At 33.5% G+C, this 22,613-nt stretch overlaps 1 protein-coding gene across 1 annotated transcript in view; it reads left to right on the forward strand.

Moving 5' to 3' along the window:
• LOC106120011 (uncharacterized) overlaps window positions 1-22,613 on the forward strand; it is a 132,077-nt gene that overhangs the window by 13,400 nt on the left and 96,064 nt on the right. The window contains exon 2 of the mRNA XM_013315165.1: window positions 16,700-16,707. The gene's annotated coding sequence lies outside the window, so the exon portion shown is untranslated. The remainder of the gene's footprint in view (window positions 1-16,699; window positions 16,708-22,613) is intronic.

The raw sequence follows: 22,613 nt of genomic DNA on the forward strand, positions 1-22,613 counted from the left end.
ATAAATAGATATTGTAGTAAAGTGAATGTTAATTATCTGATAGGAATTATTTGATTTCGTAATTACTATTGTATGTTAATATACGTGTACAATAACATGATATTGAAGCTATGACGTAATAGTCGCGTGTAGTTCGTCGCGTACTTAATGAATGCCTGTACTATTATTATGTCTATTTGTCAAACAACACTAATTGTGAGGTAGGAGCATCAGTAAACATTTGAAAATAGCTGTCGCACACGACTCTGTTCGCGCTGGATTAAAAAAAAATCTTTATTAATACCTCATGTGTTCTTACAGGCGATCATCATTGATTCAGGAGACCCGTTTAGGCGTTTTAAGATATCTTTTCACACATATCCATCCATTCATCCATACATCCAAGCATTCGCATTTATAATATTAGTAAGTGACACAATAGTGGTTATATTTATTTACATCGGTATACTCAATTGTGAAAGACGTGATCCTTTGACCCCCAGAACGATAACTAGAAGGGAGAAAAATCGGAAAGAGAATAAATTTTTAAAAATTATACAAACGAAGTCACGGGCGTTAGCTTGTTTAATTTAATATTCTTTCAGCTTGTTCTGAAGCGTCAACATGTCTTATTGAATGTAATATTCCTTAGCAAAATGATAAACAGGGATATAACGGCCACCGAATTTTGATGGGACCCTTTTGTATGGTATCTTGTTTCAAAGTGGGTTTATCCGCTCGAGAAATAATAGTGAAGCTGTTTAGTTTGTTGTATCGGATAGTTGGCCGAAGTCAAAGTACCTAGACGGTTCTCTATTTCGCATTCATTACGCGAACGCCGTCTTATTTACCTCGTTAGCGTCTTCATTGTGAGGCTTACGTCCACTATTGTCTTGCGATTCTTTGGATTCAAGTTCGAAATTGTTAAAATGGACAAGAAATGTGGTTATTTTATAAATAAATAATGACTGTAATTTAAATCGGTATTTATTAAAATATTTAACTTTAAACTTTTGTGGTTTCTAATAGCATAATGGTCGTAAGAAAGCTTAATCGTAATAAATCCCGTTCCTTCCTTTCATGGCTAACCCCCCGAATAGGCTCAAGCTACTTGAATAGTTTTAACAAACTCTCTACAATAGGTTTCTGGTATGTTAGGCTACTCCATATCACAATGCCTGATTCTCCACTTTATTGTGTTATGCGTTTTGGTTTTGCAAATTATCGCAAGTGACAAGTGGCAATTCATCAACTCTGTTTAGTCAATATTAGCAATAAAACATGAAAAGCAATAAATAAAAGAGCGATACATTACTTCACAGGCCATTAAATTTTGAATAGTGCTCGGAGATCGGTTTAGTCTCCCACCAGACTATATCCTGTAGTAATTTTGCTTTCCAATTTATTGCTTTGATTTGGCAAATTGTCCCTTCCGAGCGTTATAGCTCTATAAAACCGAGCGATGCTTCGTTTACGCTTTAACTTAACGATATCAGCCCTAAAAACAAACGCTCCCAGACCTTGTTATCTACAACATTGCGAAAATATCTTTTAATTAAGAATTTCCGTTATGAAATATTTATATAAAATTTTTTCATTAATTTACTCTTTGAGTGGGTGTTTCATTACGTTAACTTTATTACTTAACAATCGTAATCTCTAATAAATAACACAAATAGTTTAGGATTCTACAATTAAATTGGATACAGATTATATTTAAATGAAATTTGATATTCACTATCAAGTGGAGTAAGTGAAAATTCCTTAATCCTGAACATCCGTTGAGTTAGCGGCGAGGAGTCTGTAAGTCAGTTTGTTGAGTCAGGGCTCGTCCGACAGAATAATCAATAAGCTGGTGGCTTTACGCCTATAAGCTTTTAAGTCCGGCCGTACTTCGCTTTACTTACAAAAAGCTCTGTGACTTTACACTGGTTGGAATTTCGAAGCTGTGAAATTTTGAATGTCCTAAAAATTTAATTTTTACTATACAATTATTAGATTTCCAAAAGCTCTCACTCTATCCTCATCTCCATCTTTAATGTCACTAAGTCTTGCAAAAACGCTACTTCTGCGTTTTTGTTCTATGGATGTAAAAAATACCTGAGAGTAATCTTCCTTTATTAGAGAATAATGCTCCCAAAAACATATAAATAGAGTACAAATTCAGACTATTTACTTTTTATTACATAAGGTCGAAGTAAGTTCATTACATAGTGTAGTACATAAACATTGTCTTAATTGATATAGTGCTGTCCCCGGTGGAAACTCAAATAAGCTTTTCCGAGTTCTTAAGAAGAAAAAACAAGACTGGAATATAAGAAGCCATTTAAGAGGGTCGACGTTGACCGTTAGTTTTAGCGAGATAAGAGTATTTTGCGTAACATCTAATGCGGCTAAAACTTGAGTTGGTACATTTTCCTTTAGCCGACACTTACGAGTTAGGACGGATTACCAACCTCTGAATTGCCCGCTAAAGTCGTATATAGAATTATCATGATTGTTAAAAGCATCTGAACTTCGTTTCATTTTATTGATAATTTTACTTTTCAGAACTTAACATCGTAAACGAATTTAACCATACATCTTTACACTTAATTTCGGCATAAGCGTGATAGAATTAGTCTTCCGTCCATAAATTATCGACTATATTTTAACAGTAGTAAAGCCCACAACAATAATATATGTTAGGTGCAAATACACCTGCTCGTCTGGTGCAATCCACGACCACACAGAAGACCGTGTCGAGGCCCTAATTTTAATCCATAATACCCTTGATTATAGGGAGACAATGTATTTGCAATTGCAGATGCCTATAGATAACGGTAGCATCGCAAAAGCTCTTACTCTTAAAGTATTCTCACGTAGTTTTCAAGTGCATTAGGTAACGATTATTGTTTCCAAGGTAAATTAGCTGGTATGCCTAATATCACGTTATCCCTTATCGTCCCCTTCAGCTCTCGATGCAACAACTTCAAAGCAGGCTCTTCTCTTCGAAGCTGACATCAAAGCCCACGATATTAAAGAACCACTACACCATCGACTAATCTAGTCGTTATCTCTTCAATGCTAGGGCTGTCAAATCTCCGGATCTAATATAAATTAACCTTACCTTATTTTGTTCTTTATCTAATTTATATGTTTTTTATTTTAGATTTAAATCCATGGGATTGAGGATATTTGATTTTTGGGTCAAAAGTTTATATCTTCCTGACTCTATTAATCCTTAAATATCGAATCAATTAAACTTTAAATTACAAATATTTTAGGACAAAGCCACGGATTAGAGATGGATTTGTTATTGAAGTGCTTCGTTTAGTAATTAATAAATTGGGTCATGAAAAATTTGAAGTATTGCACTGAAAAGACACTAAGACGGTACTAAGAAGACATTTTATGGAAAATGCACAAAAAGATATAAGTTTTTCAAACCACTATGCCATTTATTTTTTATGAAAACATTTCGTGTCAAAAGAAATAACCAGAAAATTTCATTGTTTATTTTTTGATTTATTAGTTTTGTTATAGTTGATAACCCTGTTGGAGGGACAAAATATAGGGCCTGTGTAAATGTAGGAGGCATTATCTAGCGTCCTTCGGCCCTCCATTGAATGTGAAGCCTCAACGGGAGCCTGAACATTATGTAAATTGAGCCGTGAGATGTATTTTTTGCATGAAATATTCCGATATTCAATACTTTAATATTTGTTTGCGACGCGAATACATTTCCAACAAACAGTAATAGTAATAGATGAAAGTTTGCACTTTATATTCATCAAAATGTATTGCAAATTTTTTTTTAACTACTATTAAATAGGTTAAAACATTCTTATGGATATTGATGAATTGTCAATTGGCCATATCTTTCTAATATTATAAATGCGAATGTTTGTATGTATGAATGTTTCCTTGGATAGATGGATGTTTGTTAGAAGATATCTCCAGAACGGCTGCATGGATTTCGCTGAATTTTGGTATAGATGTAAAGCATAATCTTGAAGAACACAGTCTCTTGTAACCCCTTGCGGACAGAGTCGCGTTCGACAGCTAGTTATTCGTATATATTTCCGGTTTTTATCTTACGAAGTTGTGAAGTTAATATAAAAGGTTTAATGAGCTGTAGATTTTAAACTAAAATTACTATAATTTCTGCATACAATTTAAACTTCTACAATTAAAACCATTTCATAGTCATGTCTACTAAACATAATCGTTTCAAACAAGGGTAAAACTACGACAAGAAAAAGCTTCCGCAACCAAGAATATCTAGGTCAAAACGAACCAATTTAAATTCAAGACAACGGTAAGGTAGCAATGACACGAGACTAGTGTTTACCCGCAGCTTGACCCTTCGGCCATCGAACCTGATGCTTGTCAATTATGTGCAAACAGCAACCGAGTCGTGATATTTATCAAAACACTTGGCTTTCGAAGTTATTTGTTAAGAAAGTGATATGTGTTATGTTATTTCTGTACGTTTATTTTAGCAAACGACATAACTTTAACAACTAATAGAAAACGTTACTTTCTGAACCCTTCAGGAACTCTATGAAATTACTAGCTGTCGCCCGCGACTCCGTCCGAGCGGTGTTAAAAAAACTTAATCAGTAGCCTATGTGTTCTTCCAGACTATGTTCATGTGCAGAATTTTACCGAGATCCATACAGACGTTCTAGAGATACCTTCAAACAAATATCCATCCAACCATCCATCCATACATCTAAACATTGGCATTTATAAATTTAGTATAAGATGAACCTTTACTAATGAATTTATATAGCTTACACATAAGCGTTTCTTGCCTTTCATGGTTTCAGATAGTGGTATATTCAGGTCTAGCCTCTGCTGACCGATTTCATTACTGTGCTGATTTTATATTCATGACTAACATTATCTCAAACACTTCTGATTCTCGAAGAATCCAAGCAAAATACATTTTTTTTAAGAACCGGCACATTACTGTGACGAACTGTCTAAACTAATAAATGTCTTGTCTAATCAATTCTCTTCGCGTCACAAGTCGTTTACTAATTTGTATTTGTTTTGCCGTTCAGTAAACACGTGACGATAATTTCACCTTTAACCCGCTGATAATAAAGCTGGTAATCGCATCATTTCACTTTGAAGTAAGTAATGTGAACTGTATTGCTACATTGGTGCGAGCAACGAAATGAGAGCCGGCTCGTCTTGATTTGCTTGGCTTTTGACCGAATAATGTCAATTCCTTTGATTGACTGCTTGAATACTAAATTAAATCTGATTAGAAAACTTCATCGCCTGTTTAGATTTTATGGAATTCTTTCAAATAATTCATAACTGAGGGCTCCTTAAAGGTTCCTTAAAGGTTGGGAAAATTATATCCAGTACATCACTAGGTTGTCGTTCTTCGGCTTGGATAATTAGGCTTAATACCAGTTGTACCGTGTTAGTTATCTGTATATACTTAAAAGTATTTTAGTTATATATATGATATCTATTTATTGTTATACTTACTTAAAATAACTAGAAGACGCCAGACCTAAAATCCTTGAAATTTATCATGGAATTACCCTAAAAGTGTCTTTACGAGGAACATTCCCTAATCTTTATGTTAAACCAATACAAAGAGTGCGATATGAAAAAAATTCATGAGCCATCCAGGATTTTCGTATACTCCGGACACAGGCGAAAATTTATTGCTACAGCCTACACTTTAACGGGACTTAAAAGCCATTGCGACGGGTCCGTTAAGAAAGGCCTAATGGATCTCAAGATATAAGCAAACATTTGGAGATGGAAGATTATTTTTTAAATTGGTGTAATACCAAGGAACAGTTATTGGTTGAGGCACGCGCCAAGTATATTTCAAGGGGAAGAGACGGCTTAAGTATTCAAATTAGAAACTTTGTGTGCGGCATTCACTAAACTATATATTTTTAATATATTAGAAATACTTACTATTTTCCAAAGGTTTAATTTAAGTTAACAAATAAGAGGTAATTTGAGATGAAAACTACTTTTAAAACAACAATAACGTTGTTACAAAGGTTTATTACACAAAAGAAATTGATAGATTTTTTTACTTATTGTCTTAAATTCAAGCATCACGTCACAAAGTATCAAAAGGAGGCCAAAGCCTTTGTGGTTATTATTCTACGTAAGGGATAAAGTGAAGGAATTACCTATGTAGTCTAGAAATTATAGCTAAAAGTTTTGTTTAGTCGAGAAACGTGAACCTTTTGTTCATTTATAATGATGTCAAGAGAAAATCTATCTGTTATTTCAATAAGTCAGACTGAAACTAAATAAGAAATATGAAATTTGTATACTTCTGTTGTCTGTGAAGTATTTAGTGTTCTTCTTTCTTTTTCAAAGTTTAATTGTTCATTAATTTTAATTTTAGTAATATTAACTGTACTTAAAAAAGTAAAAGTAATTTTCCTACTATTCTATTATATAAGCACACGTTGAATGTAGAAGATAATTTATTGTTATTACTATATGTTAAAATGTCGAAGCTCATAAAACTGGTATAATCACAATCTGTGGATAGTGCTCTTGTCTCCGCAAATGGATTTTCCTTTATGCAGACGTTTAATAAATCACCTCTAACGCGCTTTTGAAATTCCAAGCAGACGATATTGGCTGAGAACTAATAACTGAAGGATAACAGGCTCCTCACTTCAGCGAGATATCATTTTAGCATCATTAAATTTTCATAGCCAATATTTTATTAAATTAAGTTTTCACGATGCTATTAAAGGCAAATTTAAGATTGGATTAATCTTTTAACTTTCCTAAAGGCACTGTAGCGACTAGACTAGTCTACTAAACTCGTAATATTAGGGAGTGGACGTGATTAGGTCAGTGGAGGAACTGTTTCGCCTTGCGCTTGACAGAACCAAATATTGCAAGTTAGCGGCCAACCTTCAAGACTGAAGAAGAAGAAGAAAACTCAATTCTTTGACCTGTTTATAAAATGTTTGTTTCTCATGCTACTCTTAATATTAAAAATTGGAAAACAGTTTGATGTTCAAATAAAAATGATTTTGTATACTTCTAACACTTCAAATTGCACGAAAAGGTCTAATATTTATTTAAAAATATTTATGTCAAGCGCATGCTTCTATTTGTGATTTGAAGCGCAGTCTGCGTGTTTGGTTCTTTACTTTTAGACCTGCGTTATTCAAGTATTGTGTGTTTAGGCTCTTCTGAACATTGATCAAATACAATTATATCCTTGAAAGTGTTGCTATCAATAAAGATTGAAGGTGTTATTGTCAACATTTTAAGGTTATTTCTGGAGAAGACTACAATTCTGCGTTTCTTAGCCATTGTGATCTTTTAATGTGTGAATTAAAAGAAATCTTATATAAATAAAAATTAAAAGCAATAATTAACTAAAACTCGGCAAATTAACAGCGTAAACCTCAAATGACCCTCACCGTTGACATCTTTACAAAGTTCGCGGGCACCGGCTGGCGATGTTTTATGCGGCGTCTGATTGCTTTGTTCCCGCGGGAGTCGAGATTTGAATTTATCATTAGAACGCTTCTTCAAGCTTCGATTCTATCCGCAACGAGCAGCTGAAATATTCAATAGGTTTTTGTTTTTCACAACCTTGAGAGAATGTGAGCGGTGTAAGGGAATATTTATCGTATAATATTTTATGTAGCAGAAAGATAAACGGGAAATACTGAGAGCTGCGCGTTCAATCATTGAACGCAACGAAATAATAATACAAAATATCTTACATTGATAACGTTTTCATGTACAATGTCACGGTATTACGATGCTCAGGAGTATAGGAACTAGTGGTCGCCCGCGTCTTTGTTGGTGCAGGAAAAAAGTAGCATATAACATGTCCATATTTATCAGTTACCTTCTGACTAAAGTCCCGTCAAAATTTGCCCAGCCATTACGGAGATTATTAGGAACAAACGCGGTCTAGGAAAAATGGTTCTTTCATCATCAGCAACGTAAATAGAAATCGTTTGTACGACATATGATTTTTTAAATTACATATTGACACACAAATTTTATTAAAATGAATAGATTATGATATCTTCTTTAGTAAGAGACAAAATAAAAAATATTTTGTGGTTCGCACTTTTTTTTTTAATTTGCGAATCGCTAAAAATTAACTAAAACTTAACAAATGTAACAGAATATCTCCTCGGTATATTAGAGTGGAAAGCTTTGATTATAGGGATCGTATTATATAATATTATACGGACATATTTCCTGCATCAATATCCTCGTTCCACGGCGAAGGCGCTGCCAATTTCCCATTCAGAGATCGAAGGTTAAACGAAGCGTTTAGACACTTCCTTGCGCAGTGCAGTCACCCACGAAAAAATAGACTGCTATTTAATAAAATTAACGCTTGCTTTGCTAGATCCAATTTGTGATCTAAGCTTGTTATATTAATGGTTATGAATTTTCAACTGTTCAAATTTTTTATGATGATGAAGTAGGAAAATACTCGTTATAATACATTCACTCTGTTTCTATCTCTCCCCCCCTCTCTCTCTCTCTTTATCCTCTTTGGATTTGCATTTATTCAGAGTTTGATACTTTTCGTCGTTCGTTAAGGATTAAGGGTGCACGTCGTTTTTTCAGTCCACTACCGAAAAGTTCAATCGACAAATGTCACATTTTGTTTGTTTTTTGTCACCAGTGGTTAGATCTACGTTGTCCGATAGTAGGCAGCCCTGTTAAAGCCCTAATATAATTCTTATCTGTGAAATTTGTCGTATAATTCCGGTCGCGGTAACCTGCGCTGGAACCTCGATGATTGGGCCGCGCTACTTTATGGCGATTTCGTTGGAATTTATCTCGATAAGGCCCTCGTTTGTTTCACAAAATGAGTCCCACAAATTTAAGGACCTGTTGATTAGGAGGTGATAAAGATGTGTAAAAAATAGAATGACCTTTTCCTTGTAAAATTAACAGTTTCTTGAAGTATAGGTTTCTGAAAGTACAAAACTTGTTTTAACTTCTGGAGCATAATTACCATCTTATTAAGGTTTTTAGAACAATTTGTTGAAATCTATGCATGTTATTACTAAACTTTAAAACAGTACTTGATTCGAAAACAACAAGATTTAATCCATAAAATAATCAAGTCGGTCGCTTACTATTTTAGAAGATAACGGAGTTATTTTAAACATTCAAAGAATCTTATTTCAAGCTTCATCAATTATTATTTAAAACGAATTGCATTTCTCACTCGATACATTTATTAATAAATCGATTTATTTCTAAATAATTTAAAGATTATGCTTTTAAATTGTTATCGATTTATAAAACTTCATTATAAATTCCTAAATAATTTATTACTAAATTAAATGGAATCGATATGCAACTAACAAATTGCGATACAGTTAGTGCTGTCCAGTAACAAATTTGTTTTTATTTTAAAGCTATAAATAAATGAATTGAACTGTATTACAATGGGATAAAGTCTACATTAGCATATAGTATTTTAAAGTATCGATATTTTTGCCTACGTATCCACTTCAATAATGTATTGCTTTTAACAAAACATATCAGGTTGACGCGGACTATCCCATTTGTCGAATGTAATCGGACTAATAAAAAACAATTAGAAGTTGGGAGGTTCGTAAGATACGTTCAATTGTTAATTTAAATCTAATCTATACGCTTTCGTCGTTTTATTTACGACAACGAGATTGGTACTAAGGTGGTACAATAAATTTGGTTCGCTCCACTTAACCGGCTCCAAGTAGAATCTAAGTAGAATTAAAACTTTTTCGATTATGTTATCGCAACTTGTCTTATAGTTTTAAATTATGTGAGAATTATTTGTTAATATTAATCAAAGTTATCTTGTTTTTTGTAAGATATTTTAGTATAAAGAAAGCCTAATAAATTAAAAACAAAAAATAGAATTAAAAAAGATAACAATTTCAGACGCTTACAATATTCGATGAGAAACAGTTCAGTAGTTTCGGAGTTTATCGCGTGCGACATGCGAATGATTAGATGAATGGATGGATGGATGAATGTTTGAAGGTATCTTCGAAACAGCTGCATGAATTTTGCAGATTTGGCATATGTATTTACATATTTTAATTCCGCAAGGACGATGTCGCGGGCGACACCTAGAATATCTGTCTACCTAAATTTTGATAAAAGCGGTACTAAAGCTTGTAATTATACTGTATACTTGACTAACATTAATTACAGCAAAGTAATTAATCAGGTGAACGGGCCGCGCGTCACCGCGAGTCCGTTATTTTCTCTAAATTGTTACACGTTATTGATATTTCAACGCGTTGTATTGACACGATAATGATGGAGCGTCATTATGTTTCAATGGAAGGTGTGCGTGTGTTTTGTTTGTATGTGTTTGTATGTGTATCAGATTGTCATTTGTTTCCTCTTTGTGAGCCCCCGATTGTGCGTCATGATAATAAATGCGCCTTTTGGAAACCACATAGCAATTTGTTTTGGTATTTAATGATAATTTAGTCATTAAAAAAGACGTTGGTTATTAAAAACAAATGAAGATTATACGAATTCCGTTCTACCGATTTGATAAATACGGGAACTGCATAAAACATCTTACTAATATTATAAACGCCAATGTTTGGATGGATGGATGTCAGGTTTACACAGAACATCTGTATGGATATCGAAGTAATTTGGCATTGACGTAGAACACAGTCTGGAAGAAAACATAGACTACTAATTAGTTTTTTTTTAATTCCGCGCCGAAGGAGTCGCGGGCGATAGCTAGTAACCTATAAAACTTCACGACCTTTTACGTATCTGTGTTAATGTTATTAAAAATAAAGTAAATATCACTAACTGACACTAAACTTGCAAAGACTGTAACGTGACAAGGTCAACAATTTAAACATATTCAAATATAATTCTTAACATCGGCAATTATAAATATTTTAAATAACTACGAGAAGATCTAAATCGGAAGTTAACGATTTAACGTTTAACAGAACGAAGCATAAAAACCTTGAATAAGTTAACAAACCGGTTAATAAATGTGATAATAAAAAAACTAAATAGTTATATGTATGTTTACTTTTATAACATGGACGGTGATTAACGAAATGACAAGGAGTAAAATGAACTATTTTTTTCAATAGAAAATTTCGATTTACAACTTGTTTTTTTTTAATTTAAGTTCATTTGAATACTTATTAGTACGAGTTTCGTTCAGGAATGCCATATATATTTTTTTATAAATCTTATCAAATTTTTGTTAATTTACTTATATTCCTTGCACAATTTCAACTAAGCAAATGCCGGAATTCGAACCGCAAATCACGCGATCGGAAACCTGTACCCTTAACCATTAAGCTATTGACTCTTCATACTTTTAGACAGTATTAGTTAGAATCATTTGGCGCGAATGACGTGCTTTCGTTACAAAGTCCAGTGTCAGAATAATTAGTGAGGGGACACAAACGTCAACATTTTAGTAAGGCTAGTGTTGAGTCAATACACTGGCCTATTTCCGGATTTTCTTCGTTATAATTGTATCTTTATAAACTGCTTTTAATATGATTAATTTTTATGTTTTTACTCAAGTGCTCTAACAATAGAAACCCACAGACATGATTGTAAATGCAACAAAGCAATGTAAATGTTCAAACAAAGAAGTTAATGTAACTGGGGTTCACAGCAGCGTGAAAACTCCGCGATTGCTCAGACTGCGCTTGCTGCGATGACCGCGTGCTGTAGACATCTGCTCAACGAACTAGCAAAAGCATATGCTCCTGTATTTTAAAAGCTTATTATAATTATAAGTCAGTAATCCACGGGTGTTGCCGACTTCATCAGCTCACTATACGTCAACTGCTTATCGTGATTTGAATCCTTGTTTATATGCTTATAGATAAGTTTAATTGTTGCTGTTAATGATAATTATGGCTCCAACACTCTGGCTTCTCCACAAAAATGGAATCTGAATGTCAAAAAACAATCTGCCCTATACCGGAAGAAACTGGTTTCTTGAAAAGCTGCAACGCTACCAAAACTGGCCCTATAATTATGTTAGAAACCTTTTTAATTGGTCGATTTGAACCACATTTGGCGGAATTATTTAAAAGGCCCTTTAACTGGGTTAGTGGTATAATGAGGTCATTCTATCGACATTAACATTTGAAATGAGCAAGCGGTTCATTTGATGACAAATAATCAGTGTTCATTCAATTTAACGTTAATCTAAAACATCAAACTGATTTTCATTTGTTTTCACAACAGCACTACCCGTCGCCCGCGACTCCGTCCACGCGGTATTAAAAAAAACTTAATAAGTGGCCCATGTGTTCTTCCAGACTATGTTCTACATATATACCAAATTTCATCGTGTTTCATTAAACCGATCCGGAGATATCTTCATCCATCTAAACATTCACATGTTATTTTAGCGATGCTTTTAATATTCCAGTTCTCACATATAAAAGTATTTTTTCCCTGAAAAAATATTCTCCGATATATTCTACTAAGTTTAACTTTTCAGTTGAGTAAACTCTGCTCAATTACTTATTTCATGATTCATTAAAAAGCAAACATCGTCATGATGTTATTCGTATCTTAATTAAATTTTTCTTAGCGATTTCATTTGAATGCATTAAACTATTTCCGTATTATCTATACGCCGGATCGAATCCTATGAATTGTTAGGCGTGGGGTACAATGCTAGACAACTGACGGACAGATTTAATTGTCACTTTAATATGTCCGTATCGGAACGATCGGGATATGTTATATATAGTTTGTACATTGATTTTTTATTTAATCTCTCTCAATTGGTGACTAATTCACTCTTATTTTACTTGCGTCTTATCGTATATCTTTAAATGAGCAAATCTTGTATTATATATATAAAATATAAATGGAATCTCGGAATCGGCTCCAACGATTTTCATAAAATTTAGTATATAGGGGGTTTCGGAGGCGATAAATCGATCTAGCTAGGAATCATTTTTAGAAAATGTCATTTTATTCGTGTTTTATCGATAATCAACTTAAACATAAACTTAACTTTTTCTATCGGTAAGATCGAAAAATTCTATTCATATTTCATAATTTTATTAGTAATTCGTACTTAGATATAATTTCCAAAAAACACAATTAAAAAAAAATACCGAGCAAAGCTCGGACATCCAGATCTTTAATATTATAAATGTGAATGTTGTGAAAAGAACACATATGATGATCGTTTATATATTTACATGATAACTCTACAATGGTTAAAAACATATTTTATAACACATGTATAGAACATACTGTCGAATAAAATACACTTTTCATCCAGTTTTTTTTTAATCCGTGCGAAGTCATGGGCTTAAGCTAGAAATTAAAAACGACATACGGCTACATTAAGGCTTGTTAAATTACTAATTAAGTAGTTCTTAGTCCTATACTAAGTCGCTTAGTAACCATTTAACAGTTCATAAAAAGATAATACTTGGGGCAGCTCATCTGAAGTTTATTGGTATTGCTCAATTAAATTTTCAATACTTAAACTTTATTTATAGTTCGTAAAATTTTAAATGTTATAGTTAATATCATAAAGTAACATTGAGTTATTGTTTATAGTTAATTAAGTAGTAGTTTGCGGTTGTTAAGGCGCCGGCGTTAAAATAATATTATAGGGGCTTTTGGTTTGTTGCTAGTACAATTAGATGGTGAGGCAAGATTTACAATTCGGGAATTTAATGAGCTCTCCGGCAGAGGGCGCGGTCTCCTATCTAACGTATATGACGTGACTTCATTGTATAATACTGTTGGGTTAACCTTAATTTTTCATAATGATATCGTCTTAGTATTTAACTTATTTTAAATCGGTTTGCGTAGGACTTGCTTGGAATTCAAATCGTTATATGACTTGTTCATTGTATTATTTTTTTAATTATATATTGAATAAATAAAGCAAACAATTTGGATTCGAGAATTAATAATTAAAAAAAGATATATCTTACTAATATTAATACGAATGTTTGGATATTTAAGTAGAACATACGTAGAACATAATCTGGAATAATACATAGACAACTAATTATTTTTCCGCGCAGACAGAGTCGCGGGCGATAGCTAATTACTTTTTAAATGACACTCGCGTATTAATATTTCACTTGTTTATGTAAATAACTAATTTCATTATAATTTATTATAATTCAATTTAAATTCATTCCCATACACGGGAGTGACGTAAAACAGTACGTCATCAATTTAACAATAGTGAGTACAGTGTACGCAACAGCTATGACTGAGCAGTTTTTACATCGATATCACTTTCGACTTTATCACAAACCAGTAAGGTTCAATTTGTAAAGCAATTTCATTGTATGTACCAAACTGGTGTGGATGGTATACATGTTATAGACAAGATCATTAACAGGGATTCGAACGCTGTCACTAATTTGTACCGGCATGTGACAGACAGACAAATGGACTGATTGACAAGCCTTCATTAGTGGACGCAGACTCTTCTACTATCAATGCAATTCTAAAGTATACGGTATTGTATTTTATGGTATTTTAAAATGAAGTCTAAATGCAAAAATATGTTACATTAGCCGCCTGCGACTCCGTAAAAAAAACTTAGCAAGTAGACTGTGTTCTTCCAGACTAAGAAAGTGTTAGACATAACATTAGATTTTATTTTGTTTAATTTAAAATTTTATAATATTAGAGTAATTGTTTTAAAAAGCAACCAAAAGAAGGACTACGTCTTTCATTACAGCCTCATGTAGTCGGTATTTTTAAATTTAAGTTTAAGTTATTTACTATCAGGAAAACGACAAGTACATTAAATAGATATAACTGAAATATATTTAATAATCACTTCCTAGTTAAGTTAAAATTAATTAGATAAAGTTTGACTCTTTAATATTTAAACACGATTTTATTACATCCTGTACCCAATCCTAAACTAACATTTGTAGAAAACTCACTGAAATCTGCTGACTCACTCTTCGCTTACATAAACGTTCAAAGTTAGAATAATTAAATAAAATACCAATACAGGAAGCCCAACGGTAATAACTTGAGATTTTGTAGTCACTTAAGCTCAAATGACTACGAAATTTATCTTTTACTCTTTTATAATAGGCATACCATTTAATCCAATTCAAGTTATCAAGAAGTTCAATCCGAATCTTTATTGCTTGACTATATCTTCTAGGCAATTTTAGAATCTAGAATAATCATAACTGATATATAAACACGGCTAAACACTCACGTATATTCGGTCGGTGGCGACACCGATTAGTTTCGCGGCCCGTCGCTCCGCGAAATAATACCAGTACCATTCATCCTGACGAAGGGCCCCCGATGGGCTCGAAACTAGTCGGTGCCGTCACCGGACGAATAAACATGAGTGTTAAGCCGTGTTTATATATCAGTTTAGCATAATGTCTCACGAAAGTTTGAATAATTTAATAGAATAATCATTTAACATTTTAATAAAGTGGTCTATAACTTGCATTCAACATTCCAGTTGTATTGTTCATTTCCGATAGCAATATAAATACACGTATTGTAATTTATTGTCCTATAATTGTTCCATACAACGCCCTAGTGTTTGCTGCAAAAGCCAATTAAAGTGTGGTCGACAAACAACGACCGCAATGCCTAATCATTATAATGATTATTGATGTGCATAGACTTAGGAATATAGACAGGGGTACAGGACAAACATTATTTATAAATTTTCATAAGCCTATCATTTTACGAAAAATCAAGAGAGAATTAGAAAGGGATAAGTCTAAGGATAGGAGGAGTATGGAACATTTAATGAAGGAAGAGAGGCTAGAGTAAGTAAATCTTACTAATATTATGAATGTGAAAGTTTAGATGGATGGATTGATGGATGTTAGACGGTATCTCCGGAACGGCTCAACAGATCTTGATGAGATTTGGTACACATATAGAGTATAGTCTGGAAGAACACATAGGCTACTTATTAATTTTGTTTTTAATTCCACGCTGATGGAGTTGAGAGCAACAGCTGTATATTTATAAATACAATTAGGACATTGAAGTAACATTTGGCAAATTGTGTTGATTATAAAAGTAAATAGAAGTGTTCGTAGTTATGTTTAATACAATGATTTCTGATTCCATTTCGAAACATGACTTGCTAAATACATTTGTAAATCTTACAAAAGAAACTAAAACAAACCGAGGAAAATCGATCTCTAACCTTATTTTATTCGCGTTATCAAGCTCCTTGTAAATACGTAGCGCTTGGGAAAATATGATTCGTCATTAATCGCATTTCGGGGTTGAGATCCTACGACCGATACGATATCCGACCCGAAATAAAGCAACGGTGAAACTTTGAATCGAGGCTTTTGCCTTAATATCCGTAAACCTAACAGCAGTCACGGCAGAAACGCATTTGTGACGGGGCGGCCTCTTTGATCTGAACAGTATGCCACTGACCACGCCTAAGTCGGATACCGACGAATTCTTTAATAAAACTAACGTATATTTTTGGTTTTACACAAGTAATAGTAACAAGTACTAAGACAAAGAATAGTAAATTATATATTGCCATGTTTTGGGAAAAGGGATAGATAGGAAAATAAAGCAACTAACTAACCAAATGAAAAACTCAAAATGAAAGCTTTTCTTTCCTTTTAGTTTACATTTATATAGTATTGCTTTTAATGCTAAATGCTAAAATACTGCTCTGTTTGATGCTCTATGAAAATTTTACAATATTTTATCTTTATTTTTCCAGATCCAATGGTAAGAGCATTTGTCACAGTGAAGTGGAATTTGATACAAGACAGTTTTCTGATGATGGAGTAAGTTCAAACTAAGAATTTCGACAACCTGCTAATAATTCTGTGATTGTTAATACACTTTCATGACAAGTTATTGTAATAATTCATCAAAAACACGCAACATTAACTAACCTGATTACACCAAAATGTACTCTTTTGTACCGTGTTAAGGTTGAAATTAATTTACCATACAACTAATTGCAACACCCCCAAACCTGATACAGTTGAAGTGTCACCGTGGGGGAAATATAATCGAATTCGCGCTTCCCTTGTCGGTTGTATCGACGTATTAGTTCTGTGTACTGCGCGGTCAAACAACGGCATTGGCACCGCATTAGGTTTGCGGTATAAAACCCCCATCATTGTCGTCCCCGTAAATAAACTATGCGGTAATCGTTTCCGTAATTACATACATCGAGTGATACGTATCAGTATGTATTAATTCAGTAAGATTCAGCTTAGAATAATTATTTTGAGATTATCGTTAATACTAGTGTTGTAACTCGTTTCTATTAAAGTTGTCTGTCTGATCATTTTCTATTTAAAAACAATCTATTTTAAAAATCTATCGATATAACAGTCCGGCTATTTCCACGAAGTGCTAATTGTCTTTGAAATCGACGTTTGCATGTTTGATGAGCAACTGCATTATAATTTACTGCCAACGGCGGAGGTGTCAACTCGTTTTGTTGTTCAATTCTGACTTTTTAAATTACACCTAAAAAGTGATTTTCAAACTAAATTGCTCAATTTCTATTTCTGTGAAAGTCCGTCAATTTTTTGTGCATGTTTCATAAACATAGAACTTTAGACTTAGATTTATTTCGTTTTATGGAAATTTAATCGAACTTTTATACTTCCATAATTTTGTTGGCCTAATATTTATAAGTTCATTAAGTCGCTTCATCGATTCATCGTTATGTGTAGGGAGCTCACGCATCGCGACACTCGCAATGCAAGGACACAGTATTAGTTTCTTTGCTTCTTCTTCTTTTGATATCATCTCCTAACGAAGGTTTTCCATCATTATATTATAGCAACTTTCGTTGTAATTGTGTCATATAAGTAGGGCCTTAAAGTGTACCGATAGTTAATCTATCAACCTAAGTTAAAATATAAACAACCAAACAGAAGTTTGCACTCCACTTAATTCGTATCCAGAATTTCGTAATGTAAAATTACATTTAACTTTCCACTCGTTTACTCGAGCCGTAAGCATTAATGTAAGTAGGCTGGAACTGAGATATTTAAATGTGATTAACATAGCTCAGCTTAATCTGTTTAATGAATTGTAGTCTGTTTTAATTTAATCTCGGTCGCTGTACTATTTTTCAGTTCAGCATCATTCAAAGCTTTGACCTAGATATCAGTGGGGGCCGCGCTTACTTCGCGGATAGTAATATTGACATTGAGATTTTTATCATATTTTTCACAATCAGGTTCTGCGATTGCAAAAATTACTTTTATAGATCCACTAGCTGTTGCCCGCGACTCTATCCGGGCGGTAATCTAAAAAAAACTTTATAACCATACTATGTGCTCTTACAGACTACAACTGTCTCAAATTTCAACAAAATCCGTTTTACTAACAATCCTACATCCATCTAAACTTTTATATCTATGTTATTAGTAAGAAATTTGGTTTCTGGATGGTAAAAAATAATTGAATCATTTTTAATAGATTTTGCAAATGATAGAAGTACAGATAATAGATTTTTTTTAGTTCATTTAAATTTTTTCTTTGCGCAATGAAATTTAAGGTTGCAAATTTTGCACTGGACGATGTCTCGTTGAATTGGGGAAATTAGGAGAAAACGAAACACTGCAGATCGCGTGTGTTCGCCGTCTGTTCGAACAGTTTAAACTTCCACGATATGAATCTAGTTACTTTTTTATTGAGTCCACGATTGAACTAAATTTTGCTGCTTCGTATTTATCCTTTTTTATTCGCAGCGCTTAGAATAGAATTGAAACTGTTAATTGCATTTTTGAGTCCTCGATAATAACGTTCGCGTTGTTTAAATGTTTGATTTGCTACGGAAATGTATGAAGAAAAATGAATTTAAATTTTGAAATTTTCGACTCAAAAATTTGACTAGTAGTCAATGGACATTATTATCATTATTCCTGCAACATTACAATGTTGAACATAGTCTTTTATCTAGCCATTTTACGGCAGTTTGGGGTTTTACAGCTCATCAACACCACCTGTCAATCGTACCACACAACCGCCTCGCACGCCTGTCGAGTGGCGACTGCCACAACGCTGGCCCTTGAAACAACTAAGACCATAGTCAACACACTACACATATAATGTTATAAAATAATTCATGTAATCAAGGTGAAAATTGCCTACATCAAAGGTAGGGTATACATTCATTTCTATTACACGGGTGCGTAATTTCATAACCCTGCCCTTAAATGTGAAAGGTAATAAATAATTTTCACGTATGACCCAACAATTTCCCCTAGTGACCGCGGCGACCGCAATCTGACCGCGTTTGATCCGTGCGGCAACCGCGGTGACCGCGGCGCACCACATTCTATGCAAGGGTTGATTTATCGGTGTCCTGTCCTAATAACATCGTGCTCAAGGTTCTCACCTGTAATTAAGCACTGTTCAAAATATGACAAAAAGACAAATTTTATTTAACATTGGAAGAGCCAGAAACAACAATCCTTTTTAGTCCTCTTCCCTTTCCCACCCTTTTCGTGTTAGGCAGGAATGGGTGAGTGCGGTTGATTTGGTGAAGGAAAGAGTGAAGAGAAAAGGAGAAATCTCGTTCTGAGCGTCCCATCGCCTCCTCTCGTGAAATTATACAATTCTAATATTCATATTTTAAGGTAACCTTTATTTTATCTATCTGTTTTATTTGCCTGTCTGTCTGTTCGCAAATTCGCGTTTGTCCCGGGTAGTTTTTAAAATGGCTGGACCGTTTTGACAGAAATGTTACTGGATGGTAGCTTATGTGTGCGCGAGTAACTTTATTACTGCTTTTTTTTCATTCCTCGTTAATCACTGAAGTCGCGAGCAACCGCTAGTTGGTAACTAAAACCGCCTGACCTTGGTTAAAATAGTGATTATGTGTATCATAGTTGAACAACTTGCCTGTTTTATAAAAGAATTTACAAATTGCGATCTCACAGTTTTGTTCCCAAGACATTGTATTCCCTTTCGTCATAATATTCAAAACTATTTATTTCGAGTAGGCGTTCTTTTATATTCAAATGACATGCCAGCTTCTGAACTGATTGACCATTAATCATATTTTATGTGTTGAACACACGAAAACGGAAATTGGAAATTAGTGAGGTGCTATGGACAGCACAATAAATGTAATATAATAACATTGTCGAAATATTCCATAGAAATTTTCATATTTTTCTCTTCATCGTTAATGGGTTTCATTAAATTACTTTGAATTGAATTCATAGTAGTATTTTTTCCTAACGTAGTAAAAAAAAAAATAGATTTATACTTCCCTAACTCTTTGAGCTTTGATGAGCCAATATTGCGATATAAGTAATTATAATATCCTTTGTTAATATCTGAGTCGAAAATAGACAACGTATGTACCCTTAAAGAAATTAGCTCGACAAGTACAAAGTGTTAAGGTGAACCAAGTTTGTTGCGTAATGAATTGTTTACGCTAAGGTCTGCCTATTGACTAATTTTCGGCCTACGTAAACAAGGGAACAATAACAAATAGGTAGGGAGGTCTAAGAAATAGCGTGGGTCGGCATAAATCGTCTGGAAATGTCTCAAAACATATTTCTAAGTATGTTTGTGTTTACCAAAGGTATTGTTTACTGCTAACATGTCTCGTCTTCTAAATTTACACATCAATAAAGTATGAAATAACATATGAAAATATAGCTCTAATGAGCCGTAACTCAATATATAATTTTTGTTTTTAATTTATTAATGGCTTATATTCATTTGTTTGATACGACGTTTATGTATTTTCAACTTCGCTTTAAAGAACTACCAAGTGCAGAGATTGAATATCTGCAAATATTTACGTATTACTAAAAAGCGTACATATGCACTATTCAACTCTGTCGCATTCTTTTATCTATAGTTTCACGTCTTTCACCGTTCAGTTATATCTTTTTCCTCTTTCGTGTAACGTAATACGGTTAAATTAAGCTAAATCTTTATTGTCGTTTTGTGACAATTGTTATCTAGAAAAAAACTATTGAAGGATAGGAATACAAACTATTTAGTGGAAGAATCAAACGCTTTAGGCATGCGTCCATTAGGCAGCGCCGGACGCACCGCATGCACGGATTAAACGGATTTGCTTTGTCTTTCGACGTTGCGTTGCGTGCGGTGCGTTTGGCACTAGACAATGGACGACCGACCTTTAAGCGACTTTTTAGGGTACATTTTAGAATTCACTTTCTCTCTAAATTTATGACTTCATAGGTGTGGAGTAATTACTGAATGTCTATCAAATAGATTGAACACCAGTGGCTCGTGCGGATTGACAGTTTAATTTTATTTATATTACTGCAACTGGATTTCGATAAAACAGCCCGCTAGGATTTATTCGGTAATTAAAAAAAACAACAACGAAATTAAAACAATTTCGGCTTTTGTTTGTTTTCGATTTAATTTCTGTGTGAATTTCATTAATTAATGAATCTTAAACAGGTTTTTTTTGTGGTTTACCATACTTTTTATAAACTAAAATTACTATTTTTATGTCGAGCATAATTGCTATTACATAAATTTAATTATTATAAATTTAATTGGACCAGTATCTCTGACTTATTAAAAACATTTAGAAGACAGTTTTGATCCACCTGATATTTATTAAAAAAGTTAAATTTATGTTCATAGTCGAAGGACAGTAACTCATATTATGATCATCCCTTTTATATGGCGATCAAAAGAATCTTTATTTTCTTTAAAGTCGAGCATAAATTGCGTAAGACGCGACGTGGTTTATTTATGACACGGCGACGGCACTAAAAAGGAGGAAAACAATAAAAGCGATAGTTTTAGTGCCGTTTTATATCGAGCTATGACAGGTGAGCTTTGAGAGAGTCACTTTAGTGATGTCGCGCGCGGACCAGTACCGAATGACCCGGTTTTTTTTAAATTCAATGATAAAAATGTATCACGTCAAGTAACTCTGCATAATTCAAAAAAAATTACAGCTTTTATACTGCCAAAATACAAGCACGCTCTCGTAGTGGAAGCCTGGACGAGTACCTACTCGACTTTGAGTCGTTGAAAATTATTCATGCCCCTAAAATATTGTCAAGTGCTACATTTACTGTTAATTTTATTCTTCACTGTTATATTGTGCTATATTTTATATTCAATGTCAGTACATAATTCACCTCTGTCAAGAAAAAAATCCTTGACAGATTGCAGCGCAACTACTTGGAATTGGTGTCTTTATTTCTGAATCGATACGATTTTGTGGTAATTGTAAATGAAACTATTATTTTATTATTAAACGATGGTTCCTGAGCTACTGTTATATGCGCGGCGATGACAACAACATACACTTTCTTTATTTTTATTGTCAACCTAAGCAGCCTTTTTATGTGGTAGTTAATATACTAAAAATGTTAAATTAAAATGCTGATCTACAATAATTTTCCGTAAATTATACTATACTAGTTATCTCCCGCGACTCAGTCCGTGCGGCATTAAAAAACTAAGTAGCCTAAGTGTTTCTTTAGATTTCATCAAGATCCGTTCAACAGTTCTGGAGGTATAACAAACAACCATCCATCTAAACTTTCTCATTTATATTATTAGTAAGATAAGCATTGGTCTTTATACTAAATCCTCTGAACCTACGTATTAAATTCAGTATTGTATGTGTAAGAAGTTTAACATTTCCCCGC

This window comes from Papilio xuthus, unplaced genomic scaffold, assembly GCF_000836235.2.
Source record: "Papilio xuthus unplaced genomic scaffold, Pxut_1.1 DF826961.1, whole genome shotgun sequence".
NCBI lineage: Eukaryota > Metazoa > Arthropoda > Insecta > Lepidoptera > Papilionidae > Papilio > Papilio xuthus.